The sequence below is a fragment of the Salminus brasiliensis genome, chromosome 4 (genome assembly GCF_030463535.1).
Source record: "Salminus brasiliensis chromosome 4, fSalBra1.hap2, whole genome shotgun sequence".
In the NCBI taxonomy this organism is placed as follows: Eukaryota; Metazoa; Chordata; class Actinopteri; order Characiformes; family Bryconidae; genus Salminus; species Salminus brasiliensis.
The window spans coordinates 14,392,993-14,413,238 of record NC_132881.1 but is presented as its reverse complement, the minus strand read 5'-3'; positions in this window follow the sequence as shown (position 1 = coordinate 14,413,238).

The window sequence follows — 20,246 nt, the reverse complement described above, 5'->3', positions numbered from 1 at the left end:
ATAGCGAGCCACACACACAGAGGCAATGGAAAAACCCTTGGTTCATGTGGTCCGATAGAACTTTAAGACAAAAAAAGAAAGTCAATACATGTATAGAAACTGAATGATCACCTACCTGTAACACACTTGCAGACAGATTGATAGCGAGCCAAACACACACAGTAGCAATGGAAAGACCCTTGGTTCATGCGGTCCAAAAAACCTGTAAGACAAAAAAGAAAGTCAATACATGTATAGAAACTGAATGATTACCTACCTGTTACACACTTGCAGACAGATAGTAGCGAGTCACACACAGTTGCAGATGTACAGACCCTTGGTTCATGTGATCCTAAAAACCTGTAAAACAAAAAAAGAAAGTCAATACATGTATAGAAACTGAAGACATGTATAGAAACTGCAGACAGATAGTAGCGAGTCACACACAGTTGCAGATGCACAGACCCTTGGTTCATGCGGTCCTAAAAACCTGTAAGACAAAAAAAGAAAGTCAATACATGTATAGAAACTGAATGATCACCTACCTGTTACACACTTGCAGAAAGATTGATAGTGAGCCACACACACAGTGGCAATGGAAAGACCCTTGGTTCATGTGGTCCGATAGACCTTTAAGACAAAAAAAGAAAGTCAATACATGTATAGAAACTGAATGATCACTTACCTGTTACACACTTGCCAAAAGATAGTAGCGAGTCACACACAGTTACAGATGCACAGACCCTTGGTTCATGTGGTCCGAAAAACCTGTAAGACAAAAAAAGAAAGTCAATACATGTATAGAAACTGAATGATCACCTACCTGTTACACACTTGCAGACAGATAGTAGCGAGTCACACACAGTTGCAGATGCACAGACCCTTGGTTCATGTGGTCCGAAAAACCTGTAAAACAAAAAAAGAAAGTCAAAACATGTATAGAAACTGAATGATCACCTACCTGTTACACACTTGCAGACAGATAGTAGCGAGTCACACACAGTTGCAGATGTACAGACCCTTGGTTCATGCGGTCCTAAAAACCTGTAAGACAAAAAAAGAAAGTCAATACATGTATAGAAACTGAATGATCACCTACCTGTTACAAACTTGCAGACAGATTAATAGCGAGCCACACACACAGTGGCAATGGAAAGACCCTTGGTTCATGTGGTCTGATAGAACTTTAAGACAAAAAAAGAAAGTCAATACATGTATAGAAACTGAATGATTACCTACCTGTTACAAACTTGCAGACAGAGAGTAGCAAGTCACACACAGTTGTAGATGCACAGAGCCTTGGTTCATGTGGTCCGATAGAACTTTAAGACAAAAAAAGAAAGTCAATACATGTATAGAAACTGAATGATTACCTACCTGTTACAAACTTGCAGACAAAGAGTAGCAAGTCACACACAGTTGTAGATGCACAGAGCCTTGGTTCATGTGGTCCGAAAAACCTGTAAGACAAAAAAGGAAAGTCAATACATGTATAGAAACTGAATGATCACCTACCTGTTAAACACTTGCAGACAGTTAGTAGCGAGTCACACACAGTCGCAGATGCACAGACCCTTGGTTCATGAGGTCCGAAAGACCTTTAAGACAAAAAAAGAAAGTCAATACATGTATAGAAACTGAATGATCACCTACATGTTACACACTTGCAGACAGATAGTAGGGAGTCACACACAGTTGCAGATGCAAAGACCCTTGGTTCATGTGGTCCGAAAAACCTGTAAAACAAAAAAAGAAAGTCAAAACATGTATAGAAACTGAATGATCACCTACCTGTTACACACTTGCAGACAGATTGATAGCGAGCCACACACACACAGTAGCAATGGAAAGACTCTTGGTTCATGCGGTCCAAAAAACCTGTAAGACAAAAAAAAAAAAAAAAAGTCAATACATGTATAGAAACTGAATGATTACCTACCTGTTACACACTTGCAGACAGATAGTAGCGAGTCACACACAGTTGCAGATGTACAGACCCTTGGTTCATGTGATCCTAAAAACCTGTAAAACAAAAAAAGAAAGTCAAAACATGTATAGAAACTGAAGACATGTATAGAAACTGCAGACAGATAGTAGCGAGTCACACACAGTTGCAGATGCACAGACCCTTGGTTCATGCGGTCCTAAAAACCTGTAAGACAAAAAAAGAAAGTCAATACATGTATAGAAACTGAATGATCACCTACCTGTTACACACTTGCAGACAGATTGATAGTGAGCCACACACACAGTGGCAATGGAAAGACCCTTGGTTCATGTGGTCCGATAGACCTTTAAGACAAAAAAAGAAAGTCAATACATGTATAGAAACTGAATGATCACTTACCTGTTACACACTTGCAAAAAGATAGTAGCGAGTCACACACAGTTGCAGATGCACAGACCCTTGGTTCATGTGGTCCGAAATACCTGTAAGACAAAAAAAGAAAGTCAATACATGTATAGAAACTGAATGATCACCTACCTGTTACACACTTGCAGACAGATAGTAGCGAGTCACACACAGTTGCAGATGCACAGACCCTAGTTCATGTGGTCCGAAAAACTTGTAAGACAAAAAAAAAAAAAAGTCAAAACATGTATAGAAACTGAATGATCACCTACCTGTTACACACTTGCAGACAGTTAGTAGCGAGTCACACACAGTCACAGATGCACAGACCCTTGGTTCATGAGGTCCGAAAGACCTTTAAGACAAAAAAAGAAAGTCAATACATGTATAGAAACTGAATAATCACCTACCTGTTACACACTTGCAGACAGATAGTAGCGAGTCACACACAGTTGCAGATGCACAGACCCTAGTTCATGTGGTCCGAAAAACTTGTAAGACAAAAAAAAAAAAAAAGTCAAAACATGTATAGAAACTGAATGATCACCTACCTGTTACACACTTGCAGACAGTTAGTAGCGAGTCACACACAGTCACAGATGCACAGACCCTTGGTTCATGTGGTCCGATAGACCTTTAAGACAAAAAAAGAAAGTCAATACATGTATAGAAACTGAATAATCACCTACCTGTTACACACTTGCAGACAGATAGTAGCGAGTCAAACACAGTTGCAGATGCACAGACCCTTGGTTCATGTGGTCCTAAAAACCTGTAAAACAAAAAAAGAAAGTCAAAACATGTATAGAAACTGAATGATCACCTACCTGTTACACACTTGCAGACAGATAGTAGCGAGTCACACACAGTTGCAGATGTACAGACCCCTGGTTCATGCGGTCCTAAAAACCTGTAAGACAAAAAAAGAAAGTCAATACATGTATAGAAACTGAATGATCACCTACCTGTTACAAACTTGCAGACAGATTAATAGCGAGCCACACACACAGTGGCAATGGAAAGACCCTTGGTTCATGTGGTCCGAAAGAACTTTAAGACAAGAAAAGAAAGTCAATACATGTATAGAAACTGAATGATTACCTACCTGTTACAAACTTGCAGACAGAGAGTAGCAAGTCACACACAGTTGTAGATGCAAAGAGCCTTGGTTCATGTGGTCCGAAAAACCTGTAAGACAAAAAAAGAAAGTCAATACATGTATAGAAACTGAATGATCACCTACCTGTTAAACACTTGCAGACAGTTAGTAGCGAGTCACACACAGTCGCAGATGCACAGACCCTTGGTTCATGAGGTCCGAAAGACCTTTAAGACAAAAAAAGAAAGTCAATACATGTATAGAAACTGAATGATCACCTACATGTTACACACTTGCAGACAGATAGTAGGGAGTCACACACAGTTGCAGATGCAAAGACCCTTGGTTCATGTTGTCCGAAAAACCTGTAAAACAAAAAAAGAAAGTCAAAACATGTATAGAAACTGAATGATCACCTACCTGTTACAAACTTGCAGAAAGATAGTAGCGAGTCACACAAAGTTGCAGATGTACAGACCCTTGGTTCATGTGATCCTAAAAACCTGTAAGACAAAAAAAGAAAGTCAATACATGTATAGAAACTGAAGACATGTATAGAAACTGCAGATAGATAGTAGCGAGTCACACACAGTTGCAGATGCAAAGACCCTTGGTTCATGAGGTCCGAAAAACCTTTAAGACAAAAAAAAGAAAGTCAATACATGTATAGAAACTGAATGATCACCTACCTGTTACACACTTGCAGACAGATTGATAGCGAGCCACACACACAGTAGCAATGGAAAGACCCTTGGTTCATGCGGTCCGAAAAACCTGTAAGACAAAAAAAAAAAAGTCAATACATGTATAGAAACTGAATGATCACCTACCTGTTACACACTTGTAGACAGATAGTAGCGAGTCACACACAGTTGCAGATGTACAGACCCTTGGTTCATGTGATCCTAAAAACCTGTAAGACAAAAAAAGAAAGTCAATACATGTATAGAAACTGAAGACATGTATAGAAACTGCAGACAGATAGTAGCGAGTCACACACAGTTGCAGATGCACAGACCCTTGGTTCATGCGGTCCTAAAAACCTGTAAGACAAAAAAAGAAAGTCAATACATGTATAGAAACTGAATGATCACCTACCTGTTACAAACTTGCAGACAGATTGATAGCGAGCCACACACACAGTGGCAATGGAAAGACCCTTGGTTCATGTGGTCCGAAAAACCTGTAAGACAAAAAAAGAAAGTCAATACATGTATAGAAACTGAATGATCACCTACCTGTTACACACTTGCAGACAGATAGTAGCGAGTCACACACAGTTGCAGATGCACAGACCCTAGTTCATGTGGTCCGAAAAACTTGTAAGACAAAAAAAAAAAAAAAAGAGTCAAAACATGTATAGAAACTGAATGATCACCTACCTGTTACACACTTGCAGACAGATAGTAGCGAGTCACACACAGTTGCAGATGCACAGACCCTTGGTTCATGTGGTCCGAAAAACCTGTAAGACATAAAAAGAAAGTCAATACATGTATAGAAACTGAATGATCACCTACCTGTTACACACTTGCAGACAGTTAGTAGCGAGTCACACACAGTCACAGATGCACAGACCCTTGGTTCATGAGGTCCGAAAGACCTTTAAGACAAAAAAAGAAAGTCAATACATGTATAGAAACTGAATGATCACCTACCTGTTACACACTTGCAGACAGATAGTAGCGAGTCACACACAGTTGCAGATGCACAGACCCTTGGTTCATGTGGTCCGAAAAACCTGTAAAACAAAAAAAGAAAGTCAAAACATGTATAGAAACTGAATGATCACCTACCTGTTACACACTTGCAGACAGATAGTAGCGAGTCACACACACTTGCAGATGTACAGACCCTTGGTTCATGCGGTCCTAAAAACCTGTAAGACAAAAAAAGAAAGTCAATACATGTATAGAAACTGAATGATCACCTACCTGTTACAAACTTGCAGACAGATTAATAGCGAGCCACACACACAGTGGCAATGGAAAGACCCTTGGTTAATGTGGTCCGATAGAACTTTAAGACAAAAAAAGAAAGTCAATACATGTATAGAAACTGAATGATCACCTACCTGTTACACACTTGCAGACAGATAGTAGCGAGTCACACACAGTTGCAGATGCACAGACCCTTGGTTCATGTGGTCCGAAAAACCTGTAAAACAAAAAAAGAAAGTCAAAACATGTATAGAAACTGAATGATCACCTACCTGTTACACACTTGCAGACAGATAGTAGCGAGTCACACACACTTGCAGATGTACAGACCCTTGGTTCATGCGGTCCTAAAAACCTGTAAGACAAAAAAAGAAAGTCAATACATGTATAGAAACTGAATGATCACCTACCTGTTACAAACTTGCAGACAGATTAATAGCGAGCCACACACACAGTGGCAATGGAAAGACCCTTGGTTAATGTGGTCCGATAGAACTTTAAGACAAAAAAAGAAAGTCAATACATGTATAGAAACTGAATGATTACCTACCTGTTATAAACTTGCAGACAGAGAGTAGCAAGTCACACACAGTCGCAGATTCACAGACCCTTGGTTCATGAGGTCCGAAAGACCTTTAAGACAAAAAAAGAAAGTCAATACATGTATAGAAACTGAATGATCACCTACCTGTTACACACTTGCAGAAAGATAGTAGCGAGTCACACAAAGTTGCAGATGTACAGACCCTTGGTTCATGTGATCCTAAAAACCTGTAAGACAAAAAAAGAAAGTCAATACATGTATAGAAACTGAAGACATGTATAGAAACTGCAGATAGATAGTAGCGAGTCACACACAGTTGCAGATGCAAAGACCCTTGGTTCATGAGGTCCGAAAAACCTTTAAGACAAAAAAAAGAAAGTCAATACATGTATAGAAACTGAATGATCACCTACCTGTTACACACTTGCAGACAGATTGATAGCGAGCCACACACACAGTAGCAATGGAAAGACCCTTGGTTCATGCGGTCCGAAAAACCTGTAAGACAAAAAAAAAAAAGTCAATACATGTATAGAAACTGAATGATCACCTACCTGTTACACACTTGTAGACAGATAGTAGCGAGTCACACACAGTTGCAGATGTACAGACCCTTGGTTCATGTGATCCTAAAAACCTGTAAGACAAAAAAAGAAAGTCAATACATGTATAGAAACTGAAGACATGTATAGAAACTGCAGACAGATAGTAGCGAGTCACACACAGTTGCAGATGCACAGACCCTTGGTTCATGCGGTCCTAAAAACCTGTAAGACAAAAAAAGAAAGTCAATACATGTATAGAAACTGAATGATCACCTACCTGTTACAAACTTGCAGACAGATTGATAGCGAGCCACACACACAGTGGCAATGGAAAGACCCTTGGTTCATGTGGTCCGAAAAACCTGTAAGACAAAAAAAGAAAGTCAATACATGTATAGAAACTGAATGATCACCTACCTGTTACACACTTGCAGACAGATAGTAGCGAGTCACACACAGTTGCAGATGCACAGACCCTAGTTCATGTGGTCCGAAAAACTTGTAAGACAAAAAAAAAAAAAAAAGAGTCAAAACATGTATAGAAACTGAATGATCACCTACCTGTTACACACTTGCAAACAGATAGTAGCGAGTCACACACAGTTGCAGATGCACAGACCCTTGGTTCATGTGGTCCGAAAAACCTGTAAGACATAAAAAGAAAGTCAATACATGTATAGAAACTGAATGATCACCTACCTGTTACACACTTGCAGACAGTTAGTAGCGAGTCACACACAGTCACAGATGCACAGACCCTTGGTTCATGAGGTCCGAAAGACCTTTAAGACAAAAAAAGAAAGTCAATACATGTATAGAAACTGAATGATCACCTACCTGTTACACACTTGCAGACAGATAGTAGCGAGTCACACACAGTTGCAGATGCACAGACCCTTGGTTCATGTGGTCCGAAAAACCTGTAAAACAAAAAAAGAAAGTCAAAACATGTATAGAAACTGAATGATCACCTACCTGTTACACACTTGCAGACAGATAGTAGCGAGTCACACACACTTGCAGATGTACAGACCCTTGGTTCATGCGGTCCTAAAAACCTGTAAGACAAAAAAAGAAAGTCAATACATGTATAGAAACTGAATGATCACCTACCTGTTACAAACTTGCAGACAGATTAATAGCGAGCCACACACACAGTGGCAATGGAAAGACCCTTGGTTAATGTGGTCCGATAGAACTTTAAGACAAAAAAAGAAAGTCAATACATGTATAGAAACTGAATGATCACCTACCTGTTACACACTTGCAGACAGATAGTAGCGAGTCACACACACTTGCAGATGTACAGACCCTTGGTTCATGCGGTCCTAAAAACCTGTAAGACAAAAAAAGAAAGTCAATACATGTATAGAAACTGAATGATCACCTACCTGTTACAAACTTGCAGACAGATTAATAGCGAGCCACACACACAGTGGCAATGGAAAGACCCTTGGTTAATGTGGTCCGATAGAACTTTAAGACAAAAAAAGAAAGTCAATACATGTATAGAAACTGAATGATTACCTACCTGTTATAAACTTGCAGACAGAGAGTAGCAAGTCACACACAGTCGCAGATTCACAGACCCTTGGTTCATGAGGTCCGAAAGACCTTTAAGACAAAAAAAGAAAGTCAATACATGTATAGAAACTGAATGATCACCTACCTGTTACACACTTGCAGACAGATAGTAGCGAGTCACACACAGTTGCAGATGCAAAGACCCTTGGTTCATGTGGTCCGAAAAACCTGTAAAACAAAAAAAGAAAGTCAAAACATGTATAGAAACTGAATGATCACCTACCTGTTACACACTTGCAGACAGATAGTAGCGAGTCACACACAGTTGCAGATGTGCAGACCCTTGGTTCATGTGATCCTAAAAACCTGTAAGACAAAAAAAGAAAGTCAATACATGTATAGAAACTGAAGACATGTATAGAAACTGCAGACAGATAGTAGCGAGTCACACACAGTTGCAGATGCAAAGACCCTTGGTTCATGAGGTCCGAAAAACCTTTAAGACAAAAAAAAGAAAGTCAATACATGTATAGAAACTGAATGATCACCCACCTGTAACACACTTGCAGACAGATTGATAGCGAGCCACACACACACAGTAGCAATGGAAAGACCCTTGGTTCATGCGGTCCAAAAAACCTGTAAGATAAAAAAGAAAGTCAATACATGTATAGAAACTGAATGATTACCTACCTGTTACACACTTGCAGACAGATAGTAGCGAGTCACACACAGTTGCAGTTGTACAGACCCTTGGTTCATGTGATCCTAAAAACCTGTAAAACAAAAAAAGAAAGTCAATACATGTATAGAAACTGCAGACAGATAGTAGCGAGTCACACACAGTTGCAGATGCACAGACCCTTGGTTCATGTGGTCCGATAGACCTTTAAGACAAAAAAAGAAAGTCAATACATGTATAGAAACTGAATGATCACTTACCTGTTACACACTTGCAAAAAGATAGTAGCGAGTCACACACAGTTGCAGATGCACAGACCCTAGTTCATGTGGTCCGAAAAACTTGTAAGACAAAAAAAAAAAAAAAAAAGAGTCAAAACATGTATAGAAACTGAATGATCACCTACCTGTTACACACTTGCAAACAGATAGTAGCGAGTCACACACAGTTGCAGATGCACAGACCCTTGGTTCATGTGGTCCGAAAAACCTGTAAGACAAAAAAAGAAAGTCAATACATGTATAGAAACTGAATGATCACCTACGTGTTACACACTTGCAAACAGATAGTAGCAAGTCACACACAGTCACAGATGCACAGACCCTTGGTTCATGAGGTCCGAAAGACCTTTAAGACAAAAAAAGAAAGTCAATACATGTATAGAAACTGAATGATCACCTACCTGTTACACACTTGCAGACAGATAGTAGCGAGTCACACACAGTTGCAGATGTACAGACCCTTGGTTCATGCGGTCCTAAAAACCTGTAAGACAAAAAAAGAAAGTCAATACATGTATAGAAACTGAATGATTACCTACCTGTTACAAACTTGCAGATAGAGAGTAGCAAGTCACACACAGTTGTAGATGCACAGAGCCTTGGTTCATGTGGTCCGATAGAACTTTAAGACAAAAAAAGAAAGTCAATACATGTATAGAAACTGAATGATTACCTACCTGTTACAAACTTGCAGACAGAGAGTAGCAAGTCACACACAGTTGTAGATGCACAGAGCCTTGGTTCATGTGGTCCGAAAAACATGTAAGACAAAAAAGGAAAGTCAATACATGTATAGAAACTGAATGATCACCTACCTGTTAAACACTTGCAGACAGTTAGTAGCGAGTCACACACAGTCGCAGATGCACAGACCCTTAGTTCATGAGGTCCGAAAGACCTTTAAGACAAAAAAAGAAAGTCAATACATGTATAGAAACTGAATGATCACCTACCTGTTACACACTTGCAGACAGATAGTAGCGAGTCACACACAGTTGCAGATGTACAGACCCTTGGTTCATGCGGTCCTAAAAACCTGTAAGACAAAAAAAGAAAGTCAATACATGTATAGAAACTGAATGATCACCTACCTGTTACAAACTTGCAGACAGATTAATAGCGAGCCACACACACAGTGGCAATGGAAAGACCCTTGGTTCATGTGGTCCGATAGAACTTTAAGACAAAAAAAGAAAGTCAATACATGTATAGAAACTGAATGATTACCTACCTGTTACAAACTGGCAGACAGAGAGTAGCAAGTCACACACAGTTGTAGATGCACAGAGCCTTGGTTCATGTGGTCCGAAAAACCTGTAAGACAAAAAAAGAAAGTCAATACATGTATAGAAACTGAATGATCACCTACATGTTACACACTTGCAGACAGATAGTAGGGAGTCAAACAGTTGCAGATGCAAAAACCCTTGGTTCATGTTGTCCGAAAAACCTGTAAAACAAAAAAAGAAAGTCAAAACATGTATAGAAACTGAATGATCACCTACCTGTTACAAACTTGCAGACAGATAGTAGCGAGTCACACACAGTTGCAGATGTACAGACCCTTGGTTCATGTGATCTTAAAAACCTGTAAGACAAAAAAAGAAAGTCAATACATGTATAGAAACTGAAGACATGTATAGAAACTGCAGACAGATAGTAGCGAGTCACACACAGTTGCAGATGCAAAGACCCTTGGTTCATGAGGTCCGAAAAACCTTTAAGACAAAAAAAAGAAAGTCAATACATGTATAGAAACTGAATGATCACCTACCTGTTACACACTTGCAGACAGATTGATAGCGAGCCACACACACAGTGGCAATGGAAAGACCCTTGGTTCATGTGGTCCGAAAAACCTGTAAGACAAAAAAAGAAAGTCAATACATGTATAGAAACTGAATGATCACCTACCTGTTACCCACTTGCAGACAGTTAGTAGCGAGTCACACACAGTCGCAGATGCACAGACCCTTGGTTCATGAGGTCCGAAAGACCTTTAAGACAAAAAAAGAAAGTCAATACATGTATAGAAACTGAATGATCACCTACCTGTTACACACTTGCAGACAGATAGTAGCGAGTCACACACAGTTGCAGATGCACAGACCCTTGGTTCATGTGGTCCGAAAAACCTGTAAAACAAAAAAAGAAAGTCAAAACATGTATAGAAACTGAATGATCACCTACCTGTTACACACTTGCAGACAGATAGTAGCGAGTCACACAGTTGCAGATGTACAGACCCCTGGTTCATGTGGTCCTAAAAACCTGTAAGACAAAAAAAGAAAGTCAATACATGTATAGAAACTGAAGACATGTATAGAAACTGCAGACAGATAGTAGCGAGTCACACACAGTTGCAGATGCACAGAGCCTTGGTTCATGCGGTCCTAAAAACCTGTAAGACAAAAAAAGAAAGTCAATACATGTATAGAAACTGAATGATCACCTACCTGTTACAAACTTGCAGACAGATTGATAGCGAGCCACACACACAGAGGCAATGGAAAGACCCTTGGTTCATGTGGTCCGATAGAACTTTAAGACAAAAAAAGAAAGGTCAATACATGTATAGAAACTGAATGATTACCTACCTGTTACAAACTTGCAGACAGTTAGTAGCGAGTCACACACAGTCGCAGATGCACAGACCCTTGGTTCATGAGGTCCGAAAGACCTTTAAGACAAAAAAAGAAAGCCAATACATGTATAGAAACTGAATGATTACCTACCTGTTACAAACTTGCAGACAGAGAGTAGCAAGTCACACACAGTTGTAGATGCACAGACCCTTGGTTCATGTGGTCCGAAAAACCTGTAAGACAAAAAAAGAAAGTCAATACATGTATAGAAACTGAATGATCACCTACCTGTTAAACACTTGCAGACAGTTAGTAGCGACCCACACACACAGTTGCAATGGACAGACCCTTGTTGGCTGTATGCACCATCAGGAAGGGGGGAGCCATTGGTTCTGAAAGCCTGTAAGACAAGAAAAAGGTAATACATGTATAGAAAATGAATGATCACCTACCTGTTACACACTTGCAGACAGATAGTAGCGAGCCACACACAGTTGCAGATGCACAGACCCTTGGTTCATGCGGTCCGAAAAACCTGTAAGACAAAAAAAAAAAGTCAAAACATGTATAGAAACTGAATGATCACCTACCTGTTACACACTTGCAGACAGATAGTAGCGAGTCACACACAGTTGCAATGGACAGACCCTTGTTGGCTGTTTCACCATCAGGAAGGGGGGAGCCATTGGTCCTGAAAGCCTGTAAGACAACAAGCCAATACATGTATAGAAACTGAATCACCAACCTGTTACACACTTGCAGACAGATAGCAGCGAGCCACACACACTGTGGCAATGGAAAGACGCTTGGTTCATGCGGTCCGAAAAAACCTGTAAGACAAAAAAAGAAAGTCAAAACATGTATAGAAACTGAATGATCACCTACCTGTTACACACTTGCAGACAGACTGATAGCGAGCCACACACACAGTGGAAATAGAAAGACCCTTGTTGGCTGTATACACTATCAGGAAGGGGGGAGCCATTGGTCCTGAAAACCTGTAAGACAACGAAAAGGCAATACATGTATAGAAACTGAATGATCACCTACCTTTTACACACTTGCAGACAGATAGTAGCAAGTCACACACAGTTGCAGATGCTCAGACCCTTGGTTCATGCGGTCCGACAAACCTGCAAGACAAAAAAAGAAAGTCAATACATGTATAGAAACTGAATGATCACCTACCTGTTACACACTTGCAAACAGATAGTAGCGAGTCAATCACAGTTGCAGATGAACAGACCCTTGGTTAATGTGGTCCGAAAGACCTTTAAGACGAAAAAAGAAAGTCAATACATGTATAGAAACTGAATGATCACCTACCTGTTACACACTTGCAGACAGATTGATAGCGAGCCACACACACAGTGGCAATGGAAAGACCCTTGGTTCATGTGGTCCGATAGACCTTTAAGACAAAAAAAGAAAGTCAATACATGTATAGAAACTGAATGATCACCTACCTGTTACACACTTGCAGACAGATTGATAGCGAGCCACACACACAGTGGAAATAGAAAGACCCTTGTTGGCTGTATACACTATCAGGAAGGGGGGAGCCATTGGTCCTGAAAGCCTGTAAGACAACGAAAAGGCATTACATGTATAGAAACTGAATGATCACCTACCTTTTACACAATTGCAGACAGATAGTAGCGAGTCACACACAGTTGCAGATGCAGAGACCCTTGAAGGACAGATCCACCATCAGGAAGGGAGGGAGGGGATCATGCTGTCCGAAAAACCTGTAAGACAAAAAAAGAAAGTCAATACATGTATAGAAACTGAATGATCACCTGCCCGTTACACACTTGCAGACAGATAGATAGCAAGCCACACACAAATTTGCAATGGACAGACCCTTGTTGGCTGTATGCACCATCAGGAAGGGGGGAGCCATTGGTCCTGAAAGCCTGTAAGACAACGAAAAGGCAATACATGTATAGAAACTGAATGATCACCTACCTGTTACACACTTGCAGACAGATAGTAGCAAGTCACACACAGTTGCAGATGCACAGACCCTTGGTTCATGCGGTCCGAAATACCTGCAAGACAAAAAAGGAAAGTCAATTAATGCATAGAAACTAAATTATCACCTACCTGTTACACACGTGCAAACAGATAGTAGCGAGCCACACACAGTTGCACAGACCCTTGGTTCATGCAGTCCGAAATACCTGCAAGACAAAAAAGGAAAGTCAATACATGTATAGAAACTGAATGATCACCTACCTGTTACACACTTGCAGACAGATAGTAGCGAGTCACACACAGTTGCACAGACCCTTGGTTCATGCAGTCCGAAATACCTGCAAGACAAAAAAGGAAAGTCAATACATGTATAGAAACTGAATGATCACCTACCTGTTACACACTTGCAGACAGATAGTAGCGAGTCACACACAGTTGCAGATGCACAGACCCTTGGTTCATGTGGTCCGAAAAACCTGCAAGAGAAAAAATACAAAGAAAATACATGTATAGAAACTGAATGATCACCTACCTGTTACACACTTGCAGACAGATTGATAGCGAGCCACACACACAGTGGAAATAGAAAGACCCTTGTTGGCTGTATACACTATCAGGAAGGGGGGAGCCATTGGTCCTGAAAGCCTGTAAGACAACGAAAAGGCAATCCATGTATAGAAACTGAATGATCACCTACCTGTTACACACTTGCAAAAAGATAGTAGCGAGTCACACACAGTTGCAGATGCACAGACCCTTGGTTCATGCGGTCCGAAAAACGTGTAAGACAAAAAAAGAAAGTCAATACATGTATAGAAACTGAATGATCACCTACCTGTTACACACTTGCAGACAGATAGTAGCGAGCCACACACAGTTGCAGATGCACAGACCCTTGGTTCATGCGGTCCGAAAAACCTGCAAGACAAAAAAAGAAAAAGTCAATACATGTATAGAAACTGAATGATCACCTACCTGTTACACACTTGCAGACAGATAGATAGCAAGCCACACAAACAGTTGCAATGGACAGACCCTTGTTGGCTGTATGCACCATCAGGAAGGGGGGGGGGCATTGGTCCTGAAAGCCTGTAAGACAACAAAAAGGCAATACATATATATATATATATATATATATATATAGAAACTGAATGATCACTTACCTTTTATAGAGTTGCAGAAGGATGGACAGCGAACCACACACAGTTGCAGATGAAAATATATTTATATATATATATATATATATATATATATATATATATATATATATATATATATATATATATAGAGAGAGAGAGCAGTGTCATCTGCATCTATAAGTCATCTATAACATCCTGTCTGCTTATAAGTGCCCTGTGGTAACATCTATAATGAAAATAATAGATACCCTTAAATAGAGCATTGTGGAACTCCATATCGGACTTCTGTGTAATTTAGAAATACGGACTGATAGGGTTCGTTTAGATATGATTTGAACCACAATAGGGCTGTTTCTGTGATTCCAACCATGTTCTCTAATCTTTCAAAGAGAATAGTGTTATCTATAGTGTCAAAGGCTAAACTGAGGGCGAGTAGGGCTACGTAGCCTTGATCAGAGGCAAGAAAGAGATCGTTTGTAATCTTTACTTGGGCTGTCTGAATCCAGATTGGAATTTCTCATACATTTCATTTTTACATTTCATTGGTATAAGCAGAGTTGTTGAGGCACAGCATTTTCTAATATCTTGGACAGAAATGTCAGGCTTGAGATGGGTCTGTAATTGACAGTACACCAGGACCAAGACTTAGTTTCTTAATTAAAGGTTTTATAACTGCAAATTAAAGGGATTTACATGTACATGTAACATGTACATGGCCTTAGGGAAGGGATGAATTTACTATTGTTAAAAGAGGTCTGATTATAATTGGGAGTAATTCTGTCAGTATTTTAAAGGGAATTGGGTCTGAGTGTACAGCCTGTATTGTAAAAAATTTATTATAAAAATATTACTGGTTAAGGTAGTAGGGATCTGGGGTTGAGAATCTGCCTGGCATACCTGACTTAGGTTGTATATTTAACAGTCTAAATTTAAATTTATTTGTGGAAGTTACTGGTACTGGTAAGAATTGATACGTAGGTTTCCTTTTTTCCCCCCCTAAGACTGTTAAAACCAATTTTCTATTCTCAATATATGCTCGATACTGCAGAGTTTGTTTAAATGTGAGCAAGTGATACTAATATTACTTTTTTAATACAAGCAGAGAAAGGGAAGAACAAATGGTTTGAATATAGTAAATCATCACTTACCTGACAGATCTCAGGCATCACAGGTGTAGCCTTTCTCGGTGGTAGAGGACAGAACGTCAAACCTGCAGTCAGCAGTGGAGCGCGAAGAGTCAGCTGAATGGCTTGCTTCCTCGATCCTGCCGTCTGTTTTCTTCCAAACGGTGTCTGGAATTTAGTGTACTAGAGGTCTTCCAGGCCACAGGTACCGCAGTATTACTCTTTGGGCCCGATATTTAATAGGGTCTTACAATAAAATCTCCAACAATGAGAACACCATCTGGAGTAGTTGCCCTCTCTGCTGGAGCATGCAGAGCCATAGACAATGTTTTTCTTTTTTCTGTCCTAGGGAGAAAAAGGAAATTGTGCAATATGCAGAGGTGGTCAGAGTTAGGGGACCTGTCAATAATAGGTGCCTTTCTCACACTTTTCTACATCTGTTGAAGGAAAAATTAAGAAAAATCTCATTAACTTGTTTACTGTAAATGCAGTGTCTTGTCTGCTAATGATACTGAACATGTATACATCACTCTGTATTTAAAAGTAAAAATTAATTAGAACATTTTTGTGTACGATGTAAGCTAATTACAAATAATGCTAATGGGTACAATACACACAGTGCAGCATACGGAATGATGAAGCATCTGGTGCTAAGGTAGTGGTATGGGGGCCCCAAATGAAAATCTGCTTAGGGCCCCATAAAGTCTTGGGCTGGCCCTGGTCACGCTGATGCTCCCAGTGCCTCTCCATGGCCACCATATTCCTCGAAAGTAAACACAGAAGTTAGTTAGTGAGATAATGTCTTAAAAGCTGTGAGGGAGAAAGGAGGTGTAGTGTGGAGTGGAAGCAACATTTCCTTGTTTCCATACATGTCGAAGAAGCTGGTTGAGAGGAGGAAAACGTTCTGATTGGCGAAACAGCTGCTGCGTGACAAGAAAGTGAGGTTTCCTTTAGTCTTTCCTGCAGCGCTCCAGTTTGTGTGGAAGAGGAGAAACAAAGTTTGACATCACAACAGAAGCTGTCAAGTTCATCAAGAAGCAAGTTACTGATGGAGAATAAACTATAAAACATCCACTAGCACAAGGAGACTGAGAGGTATGATTGGTCTGGATAGCTTTGTGTAGCTGTTTAGGCAATAACCTAGTAGACGTCTCATACATTCCACTGACCTAAGTTAAGTTCTCTTCTTTTTTTTCTTCCTTTTTTCTCTTTGTTGTTAGTTTTGTGGACATGAATTTAACAAGAAGAGAATCCTCAGCTGGCTACTGGAGACATTTTTCTGTTCATGTTCTCTCCTCTGCTGTGGAGAAGAGATTTTTGTTGGCCTGTTTGGCTATGTTGGTTCTATTTAGAATTACAGGTATCCTAATAATGTTCACTGGTACAAAAGCAGTAGCCTATATTTTGAAATTAGGAAGGTCAGATAGAACGATTGCTATGCCAATCTTTTATTTCAGTTTTGTTATCTTATCATATGAATGGCAAATAGTGCTAATGTTAATGTTCCTGGAATATTAATGGTTCTTATGGAGTTCTTATTTTGGTCCATAGGAGGTTGAACTTTGCTGAGAGAGTATAAGGATAGTAATGGTAGAGTTATTTATATAGAAGCCAATATAAATTGGGGGGGGGGGTGTAAATGACACTGTGTAATATCTATGCTCCTAACATGGAGGACCCATCTTTCTTTCATGGAGTTAATAAATTGGGAAATGCCCAAGGACAAATGCTTTTGGCAGGAGACTTCAATTAGGTCTTAAATGGGATATTAGATAAAAGTAAATAATCAGGTACCTCAACGCCGAAGGACAGAGCTGCCATTCACATGCTGATGGTGGACAATGACCTGATTCAATCCTAGAAACCAGGAATGCACATTTTACTACCACTGCCATAATTCCTACCCAAGACTTGACCTTGATTTTAATCTCCCAGAGTCTAACCAATAATATCACTGATAGCACTATCAACGCTATTTCCCTGTCGGACCATGCACCTGTTTAGCTTTGTGTGAATATACATTCAGACAGGCTTAGAAGAGGTAGATGGAGAATGAATACATCTCTACTACAGATGTCTGAAAACCTGTATTAGACCTGATCAATATTTAGCACTAAATGAAGCCACCCCTGCAGGTTATAAATATGTACATAGCCCTAGATTATCAGGCAGAGGAGGTGGAGTATGCATAATCTACCAGAAAACGCTTGATATTCAAAAACACTGTATCAAATTCACTTTGTTTGAGATTCTCTACGTTAATATATCAAATCCAGCCACAAATAAAAATGCATTCACACTATTATTTGTAGGCCTTCAGCACCACACTCTGAATTTTTAAAAGAATTGAGTGATTTTGCTGCAGACTTGGCAGTGTGCAACAACAAAGTTATAATAGTAGGAGACTTTAATATTCATTTTGAAAAAGCAGACAATCCATTAACAAAGGCCCTTGCATCGATATTAGATAACTGTAACTGGACCCACACATTACTGTAATCATACCCTAGATTTAGTCCTGACCCTGGGTGTTAGCATTAAGCTTAGTAACATCAGACCATTATCTAATCTCCTATGAGCTACATCTTAGGCAAAATGTTAATTTGGCCCCTTGCCACTTTTTAAAGCATGCAATAACCCAATGACCACTGTACAGTTTACTGAAAACCTCCCAGACCTACCAACCTTAGCTTACACTCCGTTAGATTAAACATAGCTAGATAGATTAACAAACAGTCTTTAAAATACCCTTCAATTAACCGTAGACAAGGTGGCTCCACCCGCACAGTGGTACAGTGATCAAACTCGTACCTTAAAACAAACAGCGCAGAAACTAAAGCAAAAATGGCGGACGACCCAAGTGTCCCAAGATTCCAGCTTCTTTAACCAGTAATGTTTTTATGGACTATTTTAATAATAAAATAGAAAGCATTAAACAACAAATCCAACACTCCTTATTAAATCAAACATTTGACCTTAAATCAAAATTGCCTGGTATAGCTGCTTTAGAACATAACTTGGTTGTAGAATAAAGGCTGGAAGCCTTCTACCCACTTCCACAGCCAGAACTAAAAAAAGATTTCCTCAGCAAATTGCACAACCTGTACACTTGACCCAATTCCCTCTAAAATACTAAAAGAAATACTCCCAATTATAATCAGACCTCTTTTAACAATAGTAAATTCATCCCTTAGCTTAGGGCATGTACCCAAAACCCTTAAATTAGCAGTCATGAAACCTTTCATTAAGAAACCAAATCTCCTAGTCCATCCATGAATAAGAAATTCCTATCTGGATTCAGACCCCATCATAGCACAGAGACAGCCCTAGTGAAGATTACAAAGATCTCTTTCTTGCCTCTGATCAAGGCTACGTATTCTTTATTAGCCCTACTAGACCGCAGTGCAGCCTTTGATACAATAGTTCACACTATTCTACTAGAAAGATTAGAGAAAATGGTTGGAATCACAGGAACAGCCCTACCGTGGTTCAAATCATATCTAACTGAACACCATCACATTTATAAAGATAAAAGATTTATCATCAAATTACACAAATAAGATATGGAGTTCCACAATACTCTATTTTAGGACTGCTATTATTTACATTATACATGTTACCACTGGGCAGTTATAATTTCCATTGCCATTGCAGATGACACACAGCTCTATATATCAGCCCAACATGTTGATAAATTTAGATTGAAAAAAATGGAGGACTGTGTAAAGGATATAAAACTCTGGATGTCACATAACTTCTTTCTTCTTAACAGTAACAAAACAGAAGTTCTCCTTTTAGGTCCAAAACTAGAAATAAACTATTTTTATTTAGACTTAATGTTAGATCAGCTGATTTTTCCATTATCCCTGGTCCAGCAACTAAAATCATTTGACTGAATAAAGATTTGAATAAAGTAAACCATCATTTACATTTACATTTACGGCATTTAGCTGACGCTCTTATCCAGAGCGACTTACAAGGTTAATCGTATTACAGAGGTGGGTCAATGTAGTGTTAGGAGTCTTGCCCAAGGACTCTTATTGGTGTAGCGCAGCATAGCCACCCAGACCGGGAATCGAACCCTGGTCTCCCACATTGTGTTGTAACTCAGTGGCAGGTAGCGGTGTTATCTGTTGCGCCACACCAACCACATCACTTACCTGACTGGTGTGACTGGGTAAGGTCTTGGTGTAGCACCTTCTCAATGTTTCCGGAGAGCACAACAGATTCCAGGCAGCAGAGGTGAAGCCTTTCTCTGTGATAGAGGACCGGACATCATACCCAATTTCATCACTTTAACTGGTGGTACTATTTCCACATATTTCTCAGACTAGGAGAAGCTGCATTTTCAAACACTAGTAAATGAAACTTCACAGAAATTAATCGGGCTTTCTTACTAATGAGCTAAAAAAACACAGTCACTTAAAATCCAAACACATTTGAGTTTGAGAACCTTGATATTGGAAAGCTCAGT